This window comes from Tamandua tetradactyla, chromosome 2 (genome assembly GCF_023851605.1).
Source record: "Tamandua tetradactyla isolate mTamTet1 chromosome 2, mTamTet1.pri, whole genome shotgun sequence".
Lineage (NCBI taxonomy): Eukaryota > Metazoa > Chordata > Mammalia > Pilosa > Myrmecophagidae > Tamandua > Tamandua tetradactyla.
In genome coordinates this window covers 83,690,915-83,707,804 of record NC_135328.1, presented here as the reverse complement: position 1 = coordinate 83,707,804, position 16,890 = coordinate 83,690,915, and the positions used below count along the sequence as shown (strand labels likewise).

Sequence of the window (16,890 nt, the reverse complement as noted above, 5' to 3'; positions counted from 1 at the left end):
GTGTTTCCTGCTCTTAAGGAGCACATCCATTCAACATGTACACTTTTGTCAGTCCTTTGACCCCTTCCTTCACTGTCAACCACAGCAATTCTGGCATGTCCGCTTTATTTAATATGTCTGTTTTCTTTAAGCTTGTAGCAGGATCACTGTTAGGGTGTTAAAATTCTATCATGGAAAATTGCTCTTATATTGATAAATTAACCAACTTTATGCTCCCACTTCTTGATCCCAGAAACCTGAGGATCCAGTTACTATATCAGTTACATTTTGACTTGATCTTGCAGCTACTTTGCTATGGCATTTTGACTCGACTCTGTAGTTATTTTTCTGGTATGGTCCCTTTTCTCCAAGTCCCAGCACTTTCATGGCTTAGTTGTGTTCTAACTTGAAAGTAATTATTGTTTTGTTCACCAATGGGGAATTGGAGATAAATTCTAAGAGAAGTGCAAATGGTCTTGGAAAGCTGAAACCTCTGCATCATCTTCAAACACAGAGGGAGAGATAGCTATGACAGGGAAGAATGGGACACTTTTGCAGAGGATTCAAGGTAATCTATGGATTCAAGATTTTCAAGGTCACTCACCCAGATTCCTGTTTCAGATTTCAATATCCAGCTCTTTGTCAATCAGGGCTTTGATCTTGGAGTAGCAGGATTGCTGGTGTTGAGAATTCAACCTTCTCTGGATCTGTACTCTTCTTTTAATAAAACGCCATACCTGATGCTTAGCTTTTTCTGCCTATGGCCATATGAAGTGTATCTTTTCATATACTATCAGAGAAGCCCTCCAGTTTCATCTTAAATTGGTGATTAGTTACCCTCAATTTTTACTGTCTTCTATGTATCAATGGCCCCAACCAAGAGCCATCTGATTACTTAATCTTTATAATTACTACTTTCCCAGAAAGATTCAAATGCATAAGATATTGCAATGGCCTTCCACAAGTATCCCCTCCAAACTCCCCATCAGTAAAAGTTTTAACAATTGAGCTGTGGCATAACAGGGTTATCAATAATCCAACTACCATCAGTGATAGCATTCTTTTCCAAAACCCCATTTAAAAACTTGCTTCCTAATACTAGCATCAACTGTCAATTTCCCCAGGAAACAGACTCTAAGAGGCTGCGATGTTCATTCAGGTGATTTATTGGGGAGTATTCTTGGGAAAATACCTGTAAGAGGGCAAAGAAGCAAGATTATACCTGTAATGTAGCTGCTATAGTTGTTGGCTGATACTCACAGAGCTCAGAAGCTGGGGTGGTCGTTCAGTGATGTCCCAAATTTAAGCAAGGGATTGAGATTTTGTACCCCTCAATCACCAATCATTGAACATGGCAGTGCCCCTGAGAGGGGGGTAAGTTTGTGTGAGGCAGCATTCTTTAGTAAAAGCCAACTCCTAGAGAGAAACTTAGCTGTCAGCCTCAGCAGCAATCATCCAGTAACCAAGGTAGTGAGTCTGTTAATTCTGCATATTGATCTGAGTAGCTCACTGTTGCATCGATGACCAGAGAAAAACAAAAACTATTGGTCAAAGATCTTATCGTAAGATCTAATTAATAATAAAAAATGGAGTAGAAAGGACAGAACTAAATTATTGAATTTTAGATTGCTTTTTGAAAAATACTTTTGCTTGGTGCATTTATATTACACTCTAAGATATAAATGGTACCACTAATAGATGTAAAACACAAAATATTATTAATCAAATTAATTTGATTTAAGGTAATATATGATAGAACTGCTCTTAATAAAATTAATTTCTAAGACAAGAAATTGAAATTATTTGGAGCATTTTGTTATTATTTAAGCCTTTGATTTACAAAAACAAAACTGTTAATTTTACTGCTCTTAAATTCAGTCTCCTTAGTGAATTTAACCTTGAAAATGAAAAAAATATTTTTAAGTTTTACTTACGTCTGAATTTATTTATAAGTATTGTCTGAATTAAAACATCCCTAATTTGTGTAGTCCAAAGCCTGAAATTTTACTAAGGTATAAATTATTGTTATGAAAGAGAATTTTACTATGAGAACTTAAAATATATACATATATATCGTGAGTCCTCAAGTAGTATTTCAGGAACTTTTCTTGGAAACTGTAAAACATTAACCCTATTTGGGTATGACAACTTGAAAGTGCTGTAATTAATTCCAACATGTGTAGCTTAATCTAAATGGTATGTATGATTTTACACTTAGGTAGAAATGTTATATATCACAACTCAAACAACTTTCATTACATAAGCGTATCTACTCAGGACTTACCTGCAGACCAGTGGAAGACTCAGAAGCATGTACAACCAATTATGATCTAGATATAGGAAATGAACTAAATTAATAATAGCCTAGTCTTCCTGGGAAGAATCTAAAGCCATTTCCTGGAAAAAGTGGCATTAAATGATAAAGCCTGAAAGGTATGTAGGAATTAAGCAAGGAAAAAGATGAAGAAAGTGTGCTGCCGGAAAAGAGAGTAGCAAGCACAGAGGCCCACAGACCAAAAGGTTACTCTGAAAGGTCTAAGTTATGATCCCAGAAGGTTAACACTGTTTAAAACGTTCTTTCTAGAGAAATAAACTTTTCAGTTGAGAGAATCACCACAACTATGTTTTTACTCCGCTGTACCAACTACAAGACATTCCTTAAGTAGGTTGTTCTCCTTTTCCCCAAATATGAGGACTCTGAGAATCACACACTCCATCACAAATAGAGCTTACTGCTAACTCAAGTAATGTGACGGGAACCTTTGCAAATCATTTTAATTAACACATATTAATCACTCCAAAGTGAATCTTTGGGGAAGAATATTTTTATTCTGTCTATAAAAACTAGGTATAATACTATTACGTAAGAGTATTTTAATGATTTATTAAATCATTAAATACTCTTTGTAATAGAGTATTTACAAAAGTATTTACTCTTTGTAATAGAGTATTTGAATGTAATAAGTATTACATTCAAAAAGAATAAGATATTCAATAAATAAAAAACATATTGGCAATTAAACATCTAGTACCAACATGAGTCATAATTATTTAAACAAAACTAATTCATCATGTGATTTTCTTACACATTTTGTTCTTAAAGCATCTTCCATTTGTTATCCAATAGTCTCACACTATCTTAATAAAATTAAAAGAACAAGTTCTGGCTTTGGACTTTTTTTTTCTCTTTGCGTTTCAGCCCTTTCTTTCCTATCCACACTTCCACATTTATAATTGTAGCCCATAGTTCTTTTATAAGTTTCTTTTCTGTAGCTCCATCTCCCCACTGAGCATGATCTGGTCTCCTCCTTTTCTCTTATTCCTAAATCAGATAAAGTCTTAAGCATCCATCAACCACCTCAGGAATATACTTTAAATTCATTCATTATTCTCTATCCACACTTACGCTTTAGCTTAGGTCTTTATCACCTCTTGTTTAAATTATTGCAAATGATTTCCCAACTAAAAAAGTTTCACTCCCCTACTCAACTATTCAGCACATTATTGTGTGATGTTACTAAAATGTAAACTTAATCAGGCCATTCTTTTGGTTAAAAACATGAATGTGACTCCATTACCTGCTAGAAAAATATAGTCATTAGCATGGCAGAGATAGTTCAGCATTACTGGCTCCTGTTTCTTCTGCAAACCATAACTCTCCACCCTCTCCCATGTGACACAATCCTATGAATTGCATATAGTTCTCCAGCTCCATCCATTCCTCAGGCCACTAGATCTGCTTCCTTGCTGGTAATTTCCTTTTCTGGGTCATCAAATTGGCAAAGTCTTCATAACTTTGATCTCATTTCATACATCTTCTTGACCTTATCACTGTAAGTGGAAGGTAAAACACAAAATATTATTAATCAAATTAATTTGATTTAAGGTAATATATGATAGAACTGTTCTTAATAAAATTAATTTCTAAGACTACACACTAATTTGTGTAGTCCAAACTACACATATAATATTTTATTTTTGGACAAAACCAGGACACTTTAAAGAATAAAAGAAGATGAAATTAATGCCAAACTCTAATGGATGCAAAGGCAAGAGTCAAAAACCAAGGCTTTGCTTGGCAAACTGGATTGTATGATTCCTTACCTCTAAGTAAAGTTGATTATTCCCTTCTTTGTGCTTCCACTCACTTCCATGTTAACCACAATCCCAATACTTATTACATCATGTTGAAATTATTTATTAAATGATTTTCTCACCTACTATATTAGGTGCTGCGTATTTGGGGGTTATTCATCTTTGCATACACAAAAATCACTACAGTAAACCTGATCAGGTCATCGATATTAATGTATGTGGTAGAACGTCAATACTTAGTTAAACAAATAAAAGGACCAAAAGCAAAGCTAGTCTGCCAAATCCATACACCTTACTAAATATTAGAACCCTGTTAAACCAACCTGAAAGTAAGAAGTTTCATGCGCTCAGTTCAGATTAATTCCTAGAACCAGATTTCGGAGACAGTGTGAGTAGCCAGGATCAGGAAGGTATAGACAGACACATTTGACAAAGAATGTTTAAGGGCTGGTTGTGCCCAGAAACCATAAATCAGATAGAAGCCAGAGGCAGACGAATTAGGAGCCGAGGAGTTTCCCATATGAAAGCAAGGTTAAGGCAACAAGAAGCAGAAGAGGCCTCGAAACAACATATTATACCAGTGATGAAGAATCCTGAAACTTGGGCTGATTTAATCTCTGCAGGATTTGCAGATGGAGCTTGGGGTATGGAGCAAGTAACAAGAAAGTACCTGAAATAAATAGACTTAGGTAGCACTAACTCATTTAAAATGTATACATCACAGGTTCATATTTTAACAAAGTCTATACATTTACACGTAAACATGCATGCAAATTTTAGTATGCACATCTCTGTGTGTGTGTGTCCCAAGATACATGCTATGCATAAGCACCAAATAATTTTTGTTTTGTCCATTGATTTATATTCTATAGAATTTAGGTTCTATTAAATACGCAATGTAAAAATTAACTTGTGCCTAGAAATTAATCAAGTCAAACATTGCATCCTCTCTTTCTGTTGAAATAAAAGTTTCTTAATAAGAGGCAGAACCTTATTTTGATGGCTCCAAATTTCATTACTCAATTTGAATATCCTCTCTTCAGAGAGGGCTTCTCAAACCTCCACTTAAATTATCCCCAGTTATTTAAGAGCTGGGCATAGAAAATCCAGATCAAGAACACATTTTAGTCTGAAAGACATATTTTATTTAGATTTTGATACATTTTAACCCTATTTCCTCATCAATCTGCACTGGGGCAGAGAATCTGAAGAGACACATGCCGTGTTACACCAGATAATACTGATTCTCTTATTTCCATTGTATCATTTCCATTTCTTTCCTTCTTCTTTTTTTCTTTTCTTTTCTTTTTTTTTCTTTTCTTTTTCCATTTTCCAAGAAGCATTAAGAACATTTCCCCTGGTATTCTGCCTCTTTGAAGCTTGGTCTGGCCATCTTGTTTCTTAAGACTGTTTTCTTTGTTATCAGTGAAGCCACCATCTGCTAGAAAATGAAGGTCTTTTAATGGGACTTAGAGTACTAACAGTGTTGCCTGAGGCAAAAGTCTGAAGTTAGAATTTGGCGCACAACCATCTTTGCTTTCAGCACCAATGCAACCACCTCCCCTGGGCACCAAGCATTCTCCTGGGTTCTCTCTTTATAGACCTCCCTGGTAGCTCTGCCTTTCCAGACGGTGTTCATCCATCTCTTCTGTCAAAATCTGTTCCATCTCCTGTTCCATCTCAGGCAGTTGTCTTCTGGAAATCAACGCTGTAAACAAATCCAGGCTAAAGTGTTGCTAACTTATCCCTTGAATTGACAAGGCTTTCCCACAGAGAAAAAGAGAAACTGCATGATGCAATTTCTGGCCAGAAAAATACATTTGAAATTCAACAATTCCGTCGCCCCCATAAGCATAGCACATGCGTTTCTGAACACTTTCACTGGGTGTGGCTTGGGCTGGGGCCATGTCAATAGTCGATTCTAATTTTCATAAGAGTAGGTGCTTTGTGAAACTAATCTAAAAGAATTCTGCCAGCTCTTTGTTAATAGAACACAGGCGTGAAGCAGTGGAAAATTCTAGAGAGGCAGTTTGGATACGTTTGACCATTGGAGTCAGGTAGCAACCATACAGAGAAACCTTTAGCATTATAGAGAGGAACTTTGTCTGCCTAGAGGATATACTGCTTCCCCCCTAATCCAGGTTGGTCTATAAAAAACCCTCCCCTAGCAGCAGCAGCAGGCATTTTGTAAATGACATTGTATAGCAGGCATTTTGTAGAGGGCATTTTGCAGTGCACATTAGCAGAATGTATTTCTGTACTTCTATGAATTTGTGAATTAGCAGATTGCACTAATGAAATCTATAGCAGTAGAACTACAGTTAATGAAGAAACTCTAATTGAGGCAGAAGAGGTTCTGTGCTTTAAAATTGCAGGCGCATACACAGCAAATTTTCTGAAATTAATACAAGGAAAAAATTTTTTCAAACCAACCTGAATGATCATGGAGCAAAATAGAAAAAGAATCAGATCAACAAGCCCTGCTGGATCAGCTGGACAAAAAAAAATAATTTGCAATTACAATAAATTCTAATAGATTATAATTTCTTAGAGTGGAAGTTACTAGCAGACTGCAGTCCATATTTTTATGACTATTGGGATCTGTATTTATACATATATATACACACATATATATACTTCTGTTTATGTTAACTTTATAGTACAAACTATAAAATTTACATTTACGCATTTATTTCCATAATCCTTTTGTTCTTTTATTATTAGAGTTACAAGTAGAAAGTATTATTCAAGTAAATGAAGGAGAATACTGGATGAGAATTAAAAATAAGATTCAATTGGATTCTAATGCAACACCTCTGCTTAAAGCATTTTAGTGTCTTCCTGGTAGCTCTTAGAAAAAATCCAACCCTTTTCATGAACTTACAAAGCCTGCAGGTTCTGGCTCCTGCATCCTCCCCAGCCTAAAGTCTTTCTCTCTGTCTTGTACATAACACTCTAATAACCCTTACCTTCCTGAGTGCCCAGAAGACACAAAGCCCCTGCTTGTTTTAAGGCCCTACTACATCCTGTCCATTCTGGAAGTTGAGGATTCGCTTCTCTCTCCTCTTATCATGCATGGCTTCTCATTCTACATTTATCAAGTTAAATATCACCTCCTCAAAGTGCTCTTCCAAAATTTCCATATTTAAACTGGCATCAGCTTTGTTCCACTACAACTATTATGGGAAGCCAGTTTCTTTCCTTTATTGCATTTATCCCAAACTGTGCTTGCTTGACTTTATCTTTGTTTAACAGTTTGTTGCCATCTTTCTACAGTACTGAAAGCTGCATAAGGGCAGGGACCATATCTGTCTTGTTCACTGTGGCAGGTCCCATACCTAGCATGGTGTCTGGTTCCTGTTAGCCACTTGGATTGGTTTGGCTGGGTCCTCCAGAAACAGGCCCAAGACAAGGCTTAAGTGCTAATGCTTTATTGGGAGGTCCAATTCCAGGGCAGAAAGACTGAGAGAAAAAGGAAGTGAAGTAAGGAAGAAATATAAACAAATACAAGGTCACAGCCAGGGCTCTCCATTACCAAGTTGGCTGCGACATCATAAGAGACACAGCCAGTTGCTCAGCCATGAAGGATGTTCCCAGATGGATTAAATAGAATCACTGTGCCTTGGAACAGTGTATTGGAGGGAGGAAGGGAGAGGAATTTAGATCCTGTCTCTTTTCTCTCATTGATCAAAGTTTTCCAATAGGTTCTCCTAGCCCTACACTTTGGGCAGCTCTTGGGGAAGCCAGATCCTATGTCCTGCATTGTGGTGCTTTTTTGAGGAGAAAGAAGGGTCTGGGTAGGTCTACTGAGGTCAGGCCTGGGTTGAGAACTGTGTGGCTGCTTCTAAAATAGGCATGATAGTTATGCTGGGGCCTCACACTCACCTGGAGACAGTGGGTATTACCAGAGATGAGTAACCACAGCTGTAGGCATGGCAATACCTGGGACAATTGGAGTTTTCCATGACTAGGGATGGGAGGGGGTACTGAGAGGCAGGTGAGGCCAAGCAAATTGGAAGCAGTACCTAAACTGAGTCTGATTTGGTGCTCAATCAATGTTTGTTGAGTGAATAAATAAAAAATGAATGAATTTAATGCTGGTTGTAGGTCGACTTAGTAAACAGATCCATTTAGAGGCTGAATAGTTTGAATGCTCCTTATTTGGAAGGAAACCACTCCTGTATACTATCTTTTTTTTTTTTTCACATGCTATGGTGACTCACTACCTCCAGACTTCCAATAGAGCTCAGTTTATCCAATATCTCTCATTTCAGTTCTTTATTTCTGGCCTATTAAATCAACACTCTCATCTTCCTCTCTGGTACACCTAGAATCCTCAACCCCTGTCCATCAGTCACAAAGCCATTTACTTGGTCTGGTTTATCTTTCTGTTTATCAACAGATCAATTATTTATTTATAAGTTTTCTAATGTAGCCAGGTAGACTAGAGGAGCAAATGACTAGGAGTAAGGAGAGCTGGATTCTAATCTTATCTCAGCTCCAACTTCCTGTGAGGAGTGCTTAACACAGGCCTGGCTTCTGGATGAACTGAAAACGGAAGGAATCTGGGAATGAGAGGCTTTGGGGCAGTGGTACCAGTCTGGTCAATGCTCAAATTGGATAGCCAAGACCTCAAGTCATAAGGTCCAAATGGCATGGAAATTTGTAGTTTAAAATGCCACTGATATCCAAATGGAGGTGATAGCCCATAGGGGTGGATCGAGAATCAACACAATTGAAGCTTAAGGCAGGGGAGGGCAATTTTGTTGTTAATGTGCTTTTCATTTCGTTTGGTTTGGAAAGAGATGTAAGCCCTGAAGCTTGAAGTATATGAAGCTGATACCAGCTGCCAGATAGAAGGGCCTGGCAAAGAAGGGAACGGAATAAGGTTTCTGAGCATCTGCTATGTACCAGGCTCTGTACAAACAAGAACTCGACTTAATTTAATCCTTGCCAGAACTTTGTGTGGAAGTCTTAGCATTACCATTTTAGAGATGAGCAAACTGAGGCCCAGTAAGATTAAGCAACTTCCCAAGTTGAAGGCAGTCAAATTTGTCTCCCCACCATATCAAGATAACTTATAGAGAGGTAAATCCTGGGGGGCAGACTTCTAGATCCTTACCTGCAGGCTCAAGAGCAGGGTAGGGCTCCAACCTGACAGGGTTTAGTGGCTAGACTAACTCTAGCCTTATTAACTAAATTACTTAGGATGTGATGACTCTTGATGTAGGGGTGTGTGTGTGTGTGTGAGAGAGAGAGAGAGAGAGACTCTGAAATGGAAAGGGGAAAGCATGGACCAGATTCTTGTGTTGAGATGTGGAGAAAGTACACATAAGAGGAGTGGCAGAAGGTGTCTGAGGCTATTCCTATCTTTTCTTGGGACCATTGCAATGTCCTCCATAGTCTTATTAGCACAGACCATGTATTTGGTTACAAGAACCATCCCTGTCCCTCAAATACACATATTCATACCAAAGAAAATAAGCTACAACTTTCCCCCAAATTTCTGCAGTGGCTTTTCATTTGGCTGGCTGTCCTATTGGTTGGAGTAAAAGAAGTGCAGCACCCTCTCCCCAGCTCACAATTGTGCCTATTATTTAATATAATAGAAGTGCTAATCTAGCACTTTCTAACACCTAAAATATTCTATGGGATGGAAGGGGAAAAGAGCACAAATCAGAGAATTAAAAATTGTTGAATTTTCTTTGAATTTGGTATAAGAAATCATGTATTTTAGATTCCATTTTCTGTTCTATTTATTTGAAATAAAAGCAATGGAAATCAATAAGTTGTGTCAAAAGAGTTGCCGCACACATGTGGAGACAGCTTAGTCTGAGATGGAGTAATAGATGATAGCATTCATGGTTGAGCAGACTATACTTAAAATTACATACAGACTTCCTGCATATGCTGGGTTTTCACTCACTTAGAACTTTCCTACACATCATCTCTGAAGCCTGAACATTTTCATGCTTGATTTTATCCCAAAGGTAAAGTTTTTACAAGTTGAACAAAACCTCCTCAGCTGCTTTGGAGTTATGCATGGATAATGAAAAAAAAAATCCCATTTCTACTTTCATAACAATTAAAGATGACTTTTTGCATATGAATAACTCAAACTCAGCTGAATTACTATAAACCTGAAATTTTCCATGTGTCTAATCAAGGAAAGGAGGTCCCTGGAATAATTTTAACCATTTTCCTCCTATCCCTAAGATAGTGAGATTATGAGTGTAACTCAAAGGTCTCAGTCCTCATCGGCATATATGAACAAATGTTTTAACATTAAGGACTAAGCTGGATTTTTTCTACTTTAAAAATAAATAACAACAAATTACTTTACATTAAAAAGAACAAAAAACAAGCTCCATCACCTCAATTTACCAAGCATTAGAATGTTGTCATATTTGTTTCAGAAATGTTTTGGGGGGAAAATGTAATGAATAGATTTGAAGCACAAGGTATTTCTTGCCAGATCCCCCCTCTCTCACGGGTAATCTTCTCAGAGATAACTACAGTCCTGAAGCAATTTGCTTTTCTTTCCATCCACACTTCTTAAAAAATGTTTACCATATACATGTATATATGCATCTATAAAAACTATTCCAATATTTTGTGTATTTTAAAACATAAGCATGAATGGTATACATTAAAGTTATCTTTTTGCAGTCTACTTTTTTCACTCAATATTTTGCTCTTGAGAATTATCCATGTTTGTGCAGATAGGAAATTAAAAATTTTTCTAGGCAGTGATAACATCCCAGTTCATTGATGAGATCTAGAAAAGTCTGCACAAGCATTTTGCAGATGTTCCCAGGAGTGTCTTGCACACACGTGAAGATCATCCTGGTCTTGCCCTCTGCCCCCACTGTTGCAGAGCTGCCTCTGCCTTGGGCTGCCTCTTAACCCCTCCCTTGGCTGCCAACTCAAGACTCTACTGACACCCAGACTGGTACCACTGGGAACCACTGGGTCTCACTGTTTTCATGGCAGCTGTTTTAGTTTCCTAGGCTGTCAAAAGCAGATACCATGAAATGGATTGGTTTTAAGTAATAGGAATTCATTAGCTTACAGTTTGAGGCTAGTGAGAATGTCCAAATCAAGTTCTCATCAAGGCAATGTTTTCTTCCCCAAAACCAGCTGCCAGTGTTCCTTGGCCCGTCTGCCACATAGTGGTCTCTACTGGTCTCTCCCTTCTCTCCCAGGTTTCCTGGATTTCAGCTTCTTACTTCTATGGCTTTCTCTTTCTCTGTCTGTATTCATTCTATTTATAAAGGACTTCAGCAAGAGAATTAAGACCTCTCCTGAATGAGGTGGGTCACACCTTAACTGAAATAGCCTCATCAAAAGGCCTTGCTTATAATGGGGTCACATTCACAGGAATGGATTAGATGTAAGAACATGTTTTTGTTGGGTATATACAGCTTCAACCACCACAGCTGCCATCAAGATGTGTTGAACTCTAGTCCTGTCACTCCCAGGGTTAGCCCTGTAGCCATTTTGCTCCATCTCTACTCCTGAGAGGCAGATCTTCACAGTATCTCCAGCCACCAAGTCCCAAATCCCTGTAGACCCCTGGCAGAGCAGTAATTTGCTATAAAATGAGCAAGGGCCCCCACAGTTTTGTCTGCTTATTGAGAGACCCATACTTTTAGATGTTTCACAATTTAAGGGAACTCCTTCAGTTTACAGACAGAGCTGTCAACATTCCCACCCTGACCTCAGCCTCACAGCACCTCTTGACAGCCTGCATTCAAAGCCCCTGTTCTAACTGTTCAGTTGCTCCCTCCTTCTCCTCCAGCCCTCTGGCTGGGTTTCAGGGGCCTTCTTTCTGTCAAGGCTCCACTGCTTCTGCTTAAGATAAATGTTTTCTGTAGCTTTCCATTCTCACCCTTGTTGAAGAACATGCTTGAAATACTTTATTTTCTTTTTATTCTTTTCTTTGACTTGCATGTAAATTTGTGGATGCAAATAGAGAGCTGGGAAGGTGAGATGCAGAGGCAGAAAAATGCCACCTAATTCTTTTCCTCAGAAAAATCTGAACTTCAGTTCTGACTCTGCTGGGATCCCAACTACATCAGAACATACTTGAGAGAAGAGTTCTGTTATGTTTGGGATGGGTAGGCAAGGGAAGGGATCACAAAAATGTGGCCAGTGCTGACTTGATCCTTTACAACACAATTTCTCTTCATGACCTTGCTGGAGGCTCATTGAGGCCCGGGTGGAAAACAGAATCTAGAGTCAATCTCTAAATTGTTAATGCAATTTTTCTGAAGCTAGTAGATTAAACTTTCCCAAGCCCCATGCCTTTTCTTTTACAGATGATTTTATTTCTTGGTTAAATACTTACATGTTATTAAATGGTCACTATTTCTGAGTTCATACTCAATGGGTAAAATATACCTATTGGCCACATTTTTTATTGCATATCTTCTACTCGTTAACACTCAAAACATTTAGAGAATGCTTGGTTTGAGTAAAGTTCTAAGACAGGCACTCATTACAGCATTAATCTTGGTAGATCAGGGGTTGCGATCAACTATGAATATGTCACCTCCCTAGGAGACTGGGCATTCTGAAGACAGGGGTTGCATTTTATTTATGAATCTTTGGTTCAAATTGCAGTTTGATCATTTATTGTTTTGCCTTGGGTGACTAACTTGGAGACCTTAGTAATTCGAAATTAACCGAGCAATATTTTACCGCAGAAATTTAGAGTGAGAATTTAATAATTTAATGAATGTAGAAAAACAAAGTTTGCACACAGTGATTATCAGCTTCTTTTCTAGGTCCAGAGTACCTCACACAAGGCTTGGAAGAAGAGTAGAGTGGTAAAAGTGGTTTTTTAATGGAATTATTCAATAAAATGCAAAGAAGTTGGTCATAACCACATGGGAAAGCATAGTAAACTTAGAAAATGATTTTTAAAGCTTCATGTCAACTCCCAGTTTTTTTCTCACTATTTCAACTTTGCTTTTTGTTTCTAAAAGCCAGAAGGTGCATGGAGACTCTGAAGTTTTGCATTTGCTAATCTGCACAACAGAGGTACTTAGCGCAGAATTGACTCAGTGTCTGCATTGGGGCAGCACAAGCCAGCATGAGGCTGTGGCTGACATTAATTTGGAATCCTAAGTGAGCCTCCTCAGCAGGATGCCTGAGCGCACATCACCTGCCCTTGTCAATCATTTTGCCTTTCCCTCCAACTCTATTTCAGATGAGACTCCCAAGGACCCATGGGAAATCATGCTGTCCTCAGAGGCTGGGAAAGTTCAGCCTGATCTGAAATCCAAATTGACCTAAGAACCTCTTGTTTAAAAAATAATATTGTGATAGGTGATGTCATCAGTGTGGCAAAGTGACACACTCCAGGGCTCTAATTTAAGCAACAAGCAAGGATTGGCAGAACCATCTTTCTCAAAGTTTCAGAAAATAGTTAAAAAGTTGCCCTAACAGGATGAACATTAAATAAAGAAAAAGGCAACTGAAGAATGCTAGGATCTTGTGGCATCCTTGATGGCCCTTTCCTCATCCCTTGCCAGCTCAGCCTGGAGCTAAGCTGTGCCTCCTGTGCAAGCCCTTGTACATATGTACAAGGTGCATTTGTACATATGTCAGTCCTTTCAGCAGCAGCCTGAAAGATTGAACCAGGACACTCATTGTACATTTACCATCCTAGAGCTTATCCCTGCATCTAGAGGTGACACATGGAGTTCAGTAGAATTACATTTGCATAAGGCAAAGAGTTGCTAGTTGTGGGCCACCGAGTATACTGCAAGGACACACGAGGAAACAGTTTCCTAGGGGGAAGGAGACATTCAGGTCCATGTAAGTAGGAGAGTTCCTAGTCCATGCATGCTTTCCCAGGAGGAGATGAATGTGCAGAAATGACTAGGGAGTACCCTGTGCTTTCGCCTTGGATTTGCCTAAATTCATTGTTAGGAAAGCCAACCTCTGAGGGAGAACAGTCTCACATACCCATCTGCAAAAACTGGGAAAGGTGTTCTCTTGGTTTATTCTCTCTCTTTCTTTTATTTACCTTCTGGTATTTAAGGAAATTTCTGTCATAATGCTAGCTGGATACAGGCTTAAAGAACAGATGCCAGTGTCTAAATTCCAAAGATAATAAATTTAAATATCAAAATACCCAGGTTTCAACAAAGGATTACAAAATATACAGAGAAACAGGAAATAAGAATTGATGCAAAAGAGCAGGAAAGAGCATTAGAAACCATCAGTGAGGAAAACCAGACCTTGGACATACCAGATAAAGACATTTTAAGAAACAGTACTAAATATACTAAATATGCTCAAACAGCTAAAGCAAAGCACGGAAGGACAAGTATGTGTGGTTAGTTCCTTTTTAACATTAAATTACATTGTAGATATGTGCCACCACTAGTTTTTCCAAAAGCCAGTTGAAATCCTTCAACTGTAGTTGCTCAAAGTAGGCTCTTCTCCACTTTGGACGATTACTAATAAAGCCAATACAAACACTCACACACAGGCACTAAGGCAAACAAGAGTTTAAATTCCTTTTGGTAAATACCTATGAACCACAGGGTCGTAGTGAGCATTGAACAAGAAGGACTATAGAAGTGTTTAGCACCATGTGAGACACAGCAAGAACCTCAATAAATAGAGCTATTAGAAAATTTTGATGCAGAAGTTATGCTAAATGAAAAGAATCAATTGATAACATCCCAAGTAGAATTTTATTGAGTATCTACAATCTGCCAGACAGTCTTCTACTTTCTGGAATAACATTCACTTAGAATTCATAAGGTTGTTTATGTGTTTAAAGACAAAAATATTAAAATAGTTTCTATTGCCACCATTTCTTACACACAATTTGATCTATTTCTCTGGAAATGATGCTAAACTTTCTGGGATCCTTCATCCCTCTACCTTGATATAGCCCAGCAAAATTTCATAATCATAGTTTATTCACAAATTTAACCCACTGTGTTAGGCATCATTATTCCTGTTTCACAAATACAATAACTGAGGCTTAGTGAGGAAAGCGATTTATCCAGTTACACAGCACATTAGCAGGATAAAGCTTGCACCCCTCAATCTGTGACTCCAGAAACTGTGTTCTTAATTTTTACTCCCTTCCCATTCCTGATCTGTCCATTGTCTTTAAATTTCCAGTAGCTAAAAACAACATCCCTTGCCCACTTCAGAGAATATGGCTATGTAGATTTTTTTTAAGGAGATATTTAGTGAGAGTTGGATAGAGGGAAGTCTGCCAGACTTAAGTGTACTGACACACGTTATCATTTTCTGTAAAGTAAATCATAGTTAAAGAAACTGAATTCCAAATGAAAACAATATTACGTTTTTAGAGGCCAGGAGAAGCTCTTTAAGCCCAACTTTCATTGAACTGATGGGTGAAGAATTAATAAGTCAGTCCATCCCTCCAACTGCCCAACATGTACCAAAACTTCAGTCATGAGAAATAATGTTCAGAAAGAATTACCTGACAGATACACCACCCCTTCATTTGATCCCTAGACTAATTCAAAGCACCAGAAAGTTGAATAATGTTGGGTCCTCTAGAATTATGTTTTCTCAATATAACGCTTTGGCCTCAGCTTGATTAAGGGATCCTCTGGACCATGCTTCCGCATAGGGCAGCAGAACTCAACTCCAGTGGGTGCTTCCCTTTGAAAACAATGTGAGCAGTGTTCGCCCTGGAGCTGTGCAACAGGTGGTCTGGGTCACAGAAGAGTTGTTTGAAAGTCACCCTAGAATTTTTTAGAACAATGTTATGAGCCTGCTGTTTATTCCTTTACTCTCTACCCATGCTAAAGTAATCCACAGAAGAAAACTCAGGTGTTAATGTCTGAACAATATGCTTCACCTGATTAAACAGTATACCTCCAGTTCACAAATGAGAAAACTCTTCTTTGTCATTTTTGTATAGTTTTCAGGAAGGCTGGAGAAAAATCTATGCTCTTCTTTAACAATTTTAGAATTTTGCTGCACCCATTTTTAATGTGATTACTCCCTTTCATTATACCTTTATGCCAATAGCTTCTTCTTTTCCTCTAAAAATTTACCTTTCATAAAAGTGTTAATTTTAGCCTGCTCAAATACTTTACAAAACTGAAAATATTCATAGATATATGCATATTAAGAGGTTCAATAATTTTAAAATTTAAAAGCAATAGATATTGTATTTAATCATATTGCCAAAGCAACACATGCTCATTAGACATTAGATACTACAGATTATCAAAGGAGTACCATAAGAAGAAAATAGATCAAAGATCATCAAAAAAGAAGGAAATGGAAACTACCCCTAATCCCAGACCCACATATATACTATTTTGTAGTCTGTTTCTTCAAATTATCTATTTGCTAAATACATTTCTATGTTCTTTGTTATGTTTATGTAGTATTCTTTTGGTATTTTTGATATTCAGATTGTATTCTATTACATGCATATGCCAATAGATAATTAGTGGTCCCTTAATTTGGGGCTTTTAAAATATTTCACAATTTCTACTGTTATATACAGTGCTAAAATGATCATCCTTGCAGCTAAATTTTAAAAACATTCTCAATTTTTCCCCTTTAGTAAATAACCTAGATTAATTTTTAAAGCATTAGGAGAATTACAGTTTTAATTCACAAGAGGATCAATGCAATCAAATTAGTGCCTCTCTCCTAATCCATATCTCTAACTGTTCTCTTGATCAGTGTTCCCCAAACTTCTTTTTTCTTGAAGGAAAAATCTATCAATGACATCATAAATTTTCTTATATATTTGCCAACAGAAATTGTGGAATAGAGTCCATATGTTACTGCTAT

General features: G+C 37.6%; 1 long non-coding RNA gene across 1 annotated transcript in view; it reads right to left on the bottom strand.

Moving 5' to 3' along the window:
- Positions 1–3,613: 3,613 nt before the first annotated feature.
- LOC143660980 (uncharacterized) overlaps positions 3,614–16,890 on the bottom strand; it is a 193,294-nt gene continuing 180,017 nt past the window's right edge. The window contains exon 3 of the long non-coding RNA XR_013164363.1: positions 3,614–3,810. This is a non-coding gene — a long non-coding RNA (uncharacterized LOC143660980). The remainder of the gene's footprint in view (positions 3,811–16,890) is intronic.